Below are 10,138 nucleotides of genomic sequence, written 5' to 3'. Positions count from 1 at the left end.
TTTTTTTTTTTTTTAAAGATTTTATTTATTTATTCAACAGAGATAGAGACAGCCAGCGAGAGAGGGAACACAAGCAGGGGGAGTGGGAGAGGAAGAAGCAGGCTCACAGCGGAGGAGGCTGATGCGGGGCTCGATCCCATAACGCCGGGATCACGCCCTGAGCCGAAGGCAGACGCTTAACCGCTGTGCCACCCAGGCGCCCCGTCATTCAGAATTGATGGAGAAATAAAGACCTTCCAGAATTGCCAGTCATTGACCAATTTCATAACCACGAAACCAGCCCTACAGGAGATATTAAGGGGGGTTCTATAAAAGTAAAAAAGGCCCCAAGAGTGATACAGAACAGAAAGTCACAATCTATAAAAACAAAGACTTTACTGGCAACATGGCATCATTAAAATCATCTCTCTCAATAATCAGTCTCAATGTAAATGGCCTAAATGCCCCCATTTAACGCCACAGGGTTGCAGATTGGATAAAAACACATGACCCATCCTTTGCTGTCTACAAGAGACTCATTTTGAACCTAAAGATGCATCCAGACTGAAAGTAAAGGGATGGAATACCATCTTTCATGCCAAATGACCTCAAAAGAAAGCTGGGGTAGCAATTCTCGTATCATACAGATTGGATTTTAAACTAAAGACTATAGTTAGAGACACAGAAAGGCACGATATTATTCTTAAAGGATGTATCCAACAAGTGGATATGACAATTTTAAATATATATGCCCCCAACAGGGGAGCAGCAAGATACACAAGCCAACTCTTAACTACAATAAAGAGACATATAGATAAAAATACGTTAATAGTAGGGGACCTCAACACTCCACTATCAGCAACAGACAGATCACCTAAGCAAGAAATCAACAAAGAAACAAGAGCTTTGAATGCCATACTCGACGAGTTGGACCTCATAGATATATATAGAACACTACACCCCAGAACCAAAGAATACTCATTCTATTCTAATGCCCATGGAACATTCTCAAGAATAGACCATGTTCTGGGTCACAAAACAGGTCTCAACTGATACCAAAAGACTGAAATTATTCCCTGCATATTCTCAGACCACAACACTTTGAAATTGGAACTCAACCACAAGGAAAAATTTGGAAGAAACTCAAACACTTGGAGACTAAGAACCATCCTGTTCAGGAATGATTTGATAAACCAGGAAATCAAAAATCAATTAAAACAATTTATGGAGACCAACAAGAATGAAAACACAACAGTCCAAAACTTATGGGATACTGCAAAGGCGGTCCTAAGGGGAAAATACATAGCCATCCAAGCCTCACTCAAAAGAATAGAAAAATCTAAAATGCAGTTTTTTTTTTTTTTAAGATTTTATTTATTTATTTGACAGAGAGACAGCCAGTGAGAGAGGGAACACAGCAGGGGGAGTGGGAGAGGAAGAAGCAGGCTCCCAGCGGAGGAGCCTGATGTGGGACTCGATCCCCGGAACGCCGGATCACGCCCTGAGCCGAAGGCAGACGCTTAACGACCTGCACTACCCAGGCGCCCCTAAAATGCAGTTTTTATATTCACCTCAAGAAGCTGGAACAGCAACAGAGGGACAGGCCTAATCCACGACGAGGAAGCAGTTGACCAAGATTAGAGCAGAAATCAATGAATTAGGAAACCGGAGTAACAGTAGGAGCAGATCAACAGAACTAGAAGCTGGTCTCTTTGGAGAATTAATAAAATTGACAGACCACTGGCAAGACTTATCCAAAAGAATAGAGAAAGGACCCAAATTAATAAAATTATGAATGAAAAGGAGAGGTCACAACCAACACCAATGAAATTGGAAGGATTATTAGAAACCTTATCAACAGCTTTTTGCCAATAAATTAAGCAATCTTGGAAGAGATGGAGGCCTTCCTGGAAACCTATAAAACTACCAAGACTGAAACAGGAAGAAATTGATTTTTTAAACAGGCCAATTAATTATGAAGAGATTGAGTCAGTGATAAACAACTTTCCAAAAACAAAACCCAGGCCCGACGGTTTTCCTGGGGAATTTACACAAACATTCAAAGAAGAAATAATACCTATTCTCCTAAAGCTATTTCAAAAAATAGGAAACACAAGGAAAGCTACTCAATTCTATTCTATGAGGCCAATATTACCTTGATCCCCAAATCAGGCAAAGACCTCATCAAAAAAGGAGAAAACAGACCAATTTCCTTAATGAATATGGACGCCAAAATCCCTAACAAGATCCTGCTAATAGAATCCAACAGTACATTAAAAGGATTATCCATCATGACCAAGTGGGATTCATCCCTGGGATGCAAGGGTGGTTCAACATTCGCAAATCTATCAGTGTCTTAGATTCTATCCAGAAGGAAAATTCAAAAATCATATGATTCTCTCTCAACAGATGCAGAAAATAATTTGACAAAAATACAGCATCCTTTCCTGATTAAACTCTTCAGAGTGTAGGAGAGTACAGTAATCACTCTCTAATCTCATAAAAACCATCTATGAAAAAGCCTACAGCAAATATTCTCAATGGGGAAAAGCTGGAAGCCTTTCCTTAAGATCAGAACACGACAAGGATGTCCCCACATCTCACTATTATTATTCAACATAGTACTAGAAGTCCTTGCAACAGCAATCAGACAACAAAAGTTAGGATAAAAGGTATCCAAATCGGCAAAGAAGAAGTCAAACTGTTCTCTCTTCACAGATGACATGATACTCTATATGGAAAACCCAAAAGACACTCCCAAACTATTAGAAGTCATAGAGCAATTCCAGTACGGGATACAGCAACAGTGGCGGATACAAAATCAATGCTCAAAATCAGTTGCATTTCTATACACGAACAGAGACTGAAGAAAGAGAAATCAGGAATCCATCCCATTAACAACAGCACCAAAACCATAGCTACCTTTGGAATCAACTTAACCAGAGACGAAAGGATATATATTTCTTAGAACTATAAATCACTCTTTGAAGGACATTGAAGAAGACACAAAAAGATGGAAAAATATTCCATGCCATGGATCGGAAGAATTAACATAGTTAAATGTCCATGCTACCCAGAGCAATCTACACTTTCAATGCTATCCCGATCAAAATACCGGCTGACATTTTTCAAAGAACTGGAACAAATAGTCCTTAAATTTGTATGGAACCAGAAAAGGGCGCCCATCGCCAAGGAATTGTTGAAAAGGAAAACAAAGCTGGGAGCACACAATGCTGGATTTCAAGCTGTACATAGCAAAGTCTGTGATCACAAAGACAGTCATGGTACTGGCAATAAAAACAGAAGCATTATAGACCAAGGGAACAGAATAGAGAACCCAGAAATGGACCCGGCTCTTGGGCAACTAATCTTTGATAAAGCAGGAAAACATCTGGTGGAAAAAGACAGTCTCTTCAATAAATGGTGCTGGGAAAACTGGACAGCTACATGCAAAAGAATGAAACTTGACCACTCTCTGTCCATACACAAAGATAAACCCAAATGGATGAAAGAGTTTTGGATGTGGAGAGACAGGAATCCATCAAAATCCTAGAGGAGAACATAGGCAGCAACCTCTACGGACATCGGCCAAAGCAATCTTTTTCATGACACATCTCCAAAGGCAAGGTAGAAACAAAAGATAAAATGAACTTATGGGATCATCAAGATAAAAAGCTTCTGCACAGCCAAGGAAACAGTCAAGAAACTAAGAGGCAGTCACCTAAATAGGAGAATATATTTGCAAATGATACTAAGATAAAAGACTGGTATCCAAGATCTACAAAAGAACTTTCAAACTCAATACATGAGAAACAAATAAACAAATCATAAAATGGGCAGAAGAAATGAACAGACACTTTTCCAATGATGACATAGAAATGGCTACAGACACATGAAAAATGTTCAAAATCATTAGCCATCAGGGAAATTCAAATCAAACCACACTAAGATAATACCACCTTACGCCAGTTAGAATGGCAAAATCGACAAGGCAAGAAACAACAATTGCTGGAGAGGATGTGGAGAAAGGGGATCCCTCCTACATTGTTGGTAGGAATGCAAGTTGGTACAGCCACTCTGGAAAACAGTGTGGAGGTCCCTTAAAAAGTTAAAAATTGAGCTACCCTATGATCCAGCTATTGCACTACTGGGTGTTTACCCCAAAGATACAGACGTAGTGAAGAGAAGGGCCATGCACCTCAATGTTCACAGCAGCATTGTCCACAATAGCTAAATCGTGGAAGGAACCGAGATGCTCCTTCAAGATATGAGACTGGATTAAGAAGTTGTGTCCAGGGGGTGCCTGGGTGCGGCACAGCGGTTGCTGCCTGCCTTCGGCTCAGGCTCATGATCCCGGCGTTTCTGGGGATCGAGAGCCCCACATCAGGCTCTCTGCTTGGGCCTGCTTTTCCTCTCCCACTCCCCCTGCTTGTGTTCCCTCTCTCGCTGGCTGTCTCTATCTCTGTCAAATAAATAAAAAAAATCTTAAAAAAAAAAAAAAAGAAGTTGTGGTCCATATATACAATGGAATATTACTCAGCTATCAGAAAGAACGAATTCTCAACATTTGCTGCAACATGGACGGCACTGGAGGAGATAATGCTAAGTGAAATAAGTCAAGCAGAGAAAGACAATTATCATATGGTTTCTCTCATCTATGGAACATAAGAACTAGGAAGATCGGTAGGGGAAGAAAGGGATAAAGAACGGGGGAGTTATCAGAAGGGGGAATGAACCATGAGAGACTATGGACTCTGAGAAACAAACTGAGGGCTTCAGAGGGGAGGGGGGTGGGGGAATGGGATAGGCTGGTGATGGGTATTAAGGAGGGCACGTATTGCATGGTGCACTGGGTGTTATACACAACTAATGAATCATCAAACTTTACATCAAAAACCAGGGATGTACTGTATGGTAACTAACATAATATAATTTAAAAAAAAAAAAAAAAAAAAGAAGTTGCCCACCAACATAAAAAAAAAAAAAAAAAGTAAAGCTCTATTTGGCCAGGGAAAGCTACAAAATGTGAGAATGAAAAAGTTAAGACCCCCCCCCAAAAAAAAGAATTGTTAAGTCACTGTGCTGTATGCCTGAAACTAATATAACACTGCACGTCGACTACACTTCAATTAAAAAAAAGTTCATAGAAAAAAGTTTAAAAATAAAATTGCAGGATTATATGCAACTGACGAATTATTGAACACTACATCTGAAACTAATGATGTACCATATGTTGGCTAATTGAATTTAAATTAAAAGAAATAAAAATAAAATTGCATTCCTTACCTCATGTTTATGGATCAGCCACTGAAGTAGGAGGAACTCATGGCCTGAGTTGAGTATACATTATTTCTTCACCCCAACTGACCTTATCAGTATTTCTTCCACTATCAAAGGCAACAAACAAAGGGACCAAATAAGCTTCTTACGGGACAGATAAAACTATTGCTTGCAATGATTTGGAGGCATCCAAGTGGGATAAAAACAGATTGAATTACTCAAAGACTGTAGGGTGGCAACCAAACTTATCCAAATCTTCATCTTTTTCTATCCTCCAACCCACAACTACAGTAAGACAGAAACACAATTTGGAATTATTGTGATAATTGATATGGGGTGAACCTTATTATAAAAAATTTCCTATGTGTTCAAATAGTTTAATGAAAGAGAAAACATTAAATGTGAACTAGTTAGTTCAAAAGGAATGAATAGTTTTTGTTTTAAAAAAATTCAAATCAGGTGTACCTTTCATTATTGCTCTGTATTAAACAGTTAACATACATTATTTCATTTAATCTTCACGACTACCCTGGTGGTCAATTTTAATATTCCCACTTTATAGAGAAGGCTTAGAAAAAAGTCACTTACCCAAAGTCACACAAATAACATTACTATGATAATAACGGCAAAGTCAAGTCTGACAATTTTTATTACTTTGTGTATAGATATAATACCTTCAGTAATTATTTTATATTAGCATTATTTGAAAATAGCTCAGCAAGGATTCTAAATAAGTTGTTTAACAGGAATCATCTCATTTTGGGGGGCACCTGGGAGGCTCAGTAGGCTAAGCATCTGTCTTCAGCTCAGGTCATGATCTCAGGGTCCTGGGATCGAGCCCCACATCAGGCTCCCCACTCAGCAGGAAGCCTGTTTCTCCCTCTCCCTTTGCCTGCCTCTGCCCGTTTGTGCTCTGTCAAATAAATAAAATCTTAAAAAAAAAAATCATCTCAGTTTGGAAACAACCCCTTTATATTTTTATAGCATTTGTCACAAAGTGTTTTCATTGGATTTTTACCACATCCTTTCAGGTAGGGGAGCAGATGTGATAAAAAAGGAAATGGAGGCACAGCATATCTCTATGTTACAGCCTCTCTGTTGCTCTGTGAGTTGTGTGCTTCCATGTCTGGGCCCCACACTTGAATAAAAGCCCTTTGAGGGATGAGGTTCTGCCTATATTCTCTTTGTGGCCCGGTGCCAGCAACCCTGTGGGCACTCCGTCAATATTTTAAACAGCTTTACTGAGGGATAAATGACTTACAGTAAACTGCACATATTTAGAGTGTTAAGTTCTGACATATGTACACATCCGTGAAACTAACAGCACAATCAAGGTATAAAATATATTGAACATATCCATCACTCCCAAAAGTTTCCATGAGCATTTATGAATGAACAAAACCCAAATCTTTAGACTCCTAGGATGGTGCTGCTTCTCCTATATTTGATGGAAGTCTATGCTTTTGTATGTTTTTTTGTTCCTTTTGTATACTGTTGTACATTTTTGGAAAAGAACATAATTGAAGATAAAATATTTTATTTGTAGAAGCCTGAAACATACATCGGTTGAAGCACATATGGAGTCTGCCATTTGGGAATTAGAATATTCCGCCTGCTTCCTGATGAATCACCAACTCACAGTCCTTCCAGAGACTTTGCCCTGTCCTGATCTTGGATCCCGGGAGGCACCCGGGGGTTTGTCATCTTTATAATTACTTCCCTTTTTGCTTTCTGCTTAGGCAATTTTAAGCAGTACTCCTGCCATTTGTTGTCTCAATTTCTGTTTATCTGCTGAGAGTGATGGTGAAACTCCTAGGTTCCTGACCCAGACCGCCTGGGTTCAAATCCTAACTCTACTTCTTATAAGCTTTGGGCAGGTTACCTCTCTGCACAGAGTCTTGTAGTTTGACAGCACATTTTTGGTAAATGTTACATATAACTATTTTCTCTGAAAACTGGCTTATATACTCTATTCAGCCCACATGGCAGAAATGTCCAAAACTCGTGCCTCACAAGAGGAGGATCTTCCCTTCCTCCCACAGGATGCCCCCCCTTCACTTCCTCCCACCTCTAGTTTTTATATTTGTACCTTTTAAGAGACTGCTCCATTAAAAGAATTCTAACCAATAATATAATGATCTAATTTAGAAAACAGTTACTGGGGCACCTGGGTGGCTCAGTTGGTTAAGCATCTGATACCTGATTTTCCACTCAGGTCATGATCTCAGGGTTGTGAGATCAAGACCAGAGTCAGGAGTGGAGCCTGCTTAAGATTCTCTCTCTTCCTCTGCCTCTCCTCCCCCACCACCTCTCTCCCTTTCTAAGAAAAAAAAAATTACTAAAATTGGTTCCACTTCTCTATTTCTCTCTGGAACCAAGAAGTATTTTAAGTCTAATCTACATGAAAGGGTTTTAAAATATTTTTTGGAAAATATATGTATGTATATTTGTATATATGTATATACACACACACTACATATACATATATAGTACATATATTGAGTGTGTATATACATATATGTATAAATGTATATGTATATGAACACACATAGATATAGAACAAATCTTATTACTTAAAGCAGACAATCAAAATCTGATATCCAATATTTGTTAGTGAGTTATTCACTTTCGATGACATTGTTTCATAGTACATAAAGTTAAGATGTTAGGTAGCATGATCTCTCCTTACATATAATAGCTAATAAAGACACATTAACGAAGCAGTCATATAAAGTATTTTATGTATGTATGTATGTATTACTTTTTAAGTTTAGTTTTTTAGTAATCTCTACACCCAAGTGGGGCTCAAACTCACAACCCCCAAGATCAAGCATCGAATGCTCTTCCTACTGAGCCAGCCAGGTGCCTAGTCATATCAAGTATTTTAAACTGTCCTTGAAAGGGTGGACACCAAGAGTTCTTCATTGACTCCCCCATTGTTCTTAGGATAAAGCTACTGTCTCTTCTCTTCGCACCTCCTTTCCTGTGATCAAAGTTCTTCCTAAGAATTGCCTATACTTAATTTCTAGTGACTCTTCTTTCTCTCTTGAGCCCACTCTAATCAGATCTTCCTCCCACTGTCATCAAAATGCACTTATCAAAATCACTGATGACATCCATGCAGTCAAATCTAAAGGACAACTCTCAGTTCTTCTTTCATTCTGCCTATTAGTTGTTCTTTTCTTCCTGAAATACTTTCTTCACTTGGTCTCCAAGACACGCCCCCTCCCTTGGGTCTTCTCCTACCTCAACGGCCTTTTCTTCTCTGCATTATTTGTTGAGTTCTCCTTTATCTTCCCAACCTCTAAAAATTGGAGTGTCCAGGTCTTATTCCATAGACCTCTTCTCTTTCCAATCTATATACACACACTCATTGGAGTTCTCATCCAGACCATAACTTTAAATATCTATATGCTATGGCCTCCCAAATTCATATACCTAGCCCAACTCCTATCCAAACTCCAGACATGTTTATATGTCCAACAGGCTATATAATATCTCCAGTGGGATGTCTGTAGGAATCTCAACAAGCCCAAAACTAAACTGCTGAACTTCTGCCCTACATTGCTCTTCTTTCATCTTCTCCATTTCATAAAAGTAGTAACACCATTCTTCCACTTGCTCAGGCCCGAACTTTGGAATCATTCTTGAATCCTCTCTTCTCACATCCTACATCCAATCCATCAGAACATGCAATTAGCTGTACCCACAAAATTTATTCATAATCACAGTATTTGTCATTGCCTCCTCTTCTGCCACTTCAGTCCAAACCCCCATAATCTCATGTTCCCCCCTACTCAATTTTTTTTATCCAGTGAAGTGAAAATTTTTAAATGTAAGTTTGAGGGCACCTGGGTGGCTCAGTAGGTTAAGCATCTGCCTTCGGCTCAGATAATGATCCCAGTTTCCTGGGATGGAGTCCTGCATCGGGCTCCCTGCTCAGATCTCTCTATCTCTCTTTCTCAAATAAATTTTTTAAAAATGTAAATTCAGTTGTTACTTTTCTGCTTAAAACTCTTCTACAGCTTCCCATTTTACTCAGAGTGAAAAGTCCTTAATTGTGACTTATAAGCCCCTATACGATCTGTCTCTACAACCACCATCTGTATCAACTCTCTGATTTTATTTCCCATTGCTCTCCTTCTTGCTCACCCCACTTTATCCACAATGGTGTCCTTGCTATTCCTTACCCACACCAAGCATATTCTCAGGGCCTTTATACTTCTAATATTTTCCAGATATGTATATGTAATTCCCTAACATCCTTTATCAGCTAGGCTTTTCCTAACTATCCCAAATAAAATAAATCCTCTCATTTCTTTCAATCCCCTCTCTCAATTTATATTTATAGCATTAAAAAACCAGTTTATTGGGGCACCTGGGTGGCTCAGTCAGTTAAGGGTCTGCCTCTGGCTCAGGTCATGATCCCAGGATCCTGGAATTGAGCCCTGTGTCAGGCTCTCTGCTCAGCGGGGAGCCTGCTTCTCCCTCTCCCTCTGCCTGCCGCTCCCCCTCCTTGTGAGCACGCTCTCTCTCTCTCTGTCAAATAAATAAATAAAATCTTAAAAAACAAAAAACAACAACAAAAAAAACCCTTTATCCTGAAACAATTATAGATTCATAGGCAGTTGTAAGAAATAATACTGATAGATTCTGCATACCCTTTACTTAGTTTCCTCCAAAGGTCACATTTTATAAAACTATAGTACAATATCACAACTAGGATACTGACATTGATATGGTTAAGATACAGAACCTTTCCACAGTTCCATCACCACAGGGCTTTGCGTTGCTCTTTTATAGCCACACCCACTTCCCTCCAACCTCCACCCCCTCCGTAACCCCTGGCAACCACTAATTTTTTCTCTATTTCTATAGT

Source organism: Ursus maritimus, unplaced genomic scaffold, assembly GCF_017311325.1.
Source record: "Ursus maritimus isolate PB19 unplaced genomic scaffold, ASM1731132v1 scaffold_6, whole genome shotgun sequence".
Classification (NCBI taxonomy): domain Eukaryota; kingdom Metazoa; phylum Chordata; class Mammalia; order Carnivora; family Ursidae; genus Ursus; species Ursus maritimus.
The sequence above is the reverse complement of the archived record's forward strand: the minus strand, read 5'-3'. Positions refer to the sequence as shown.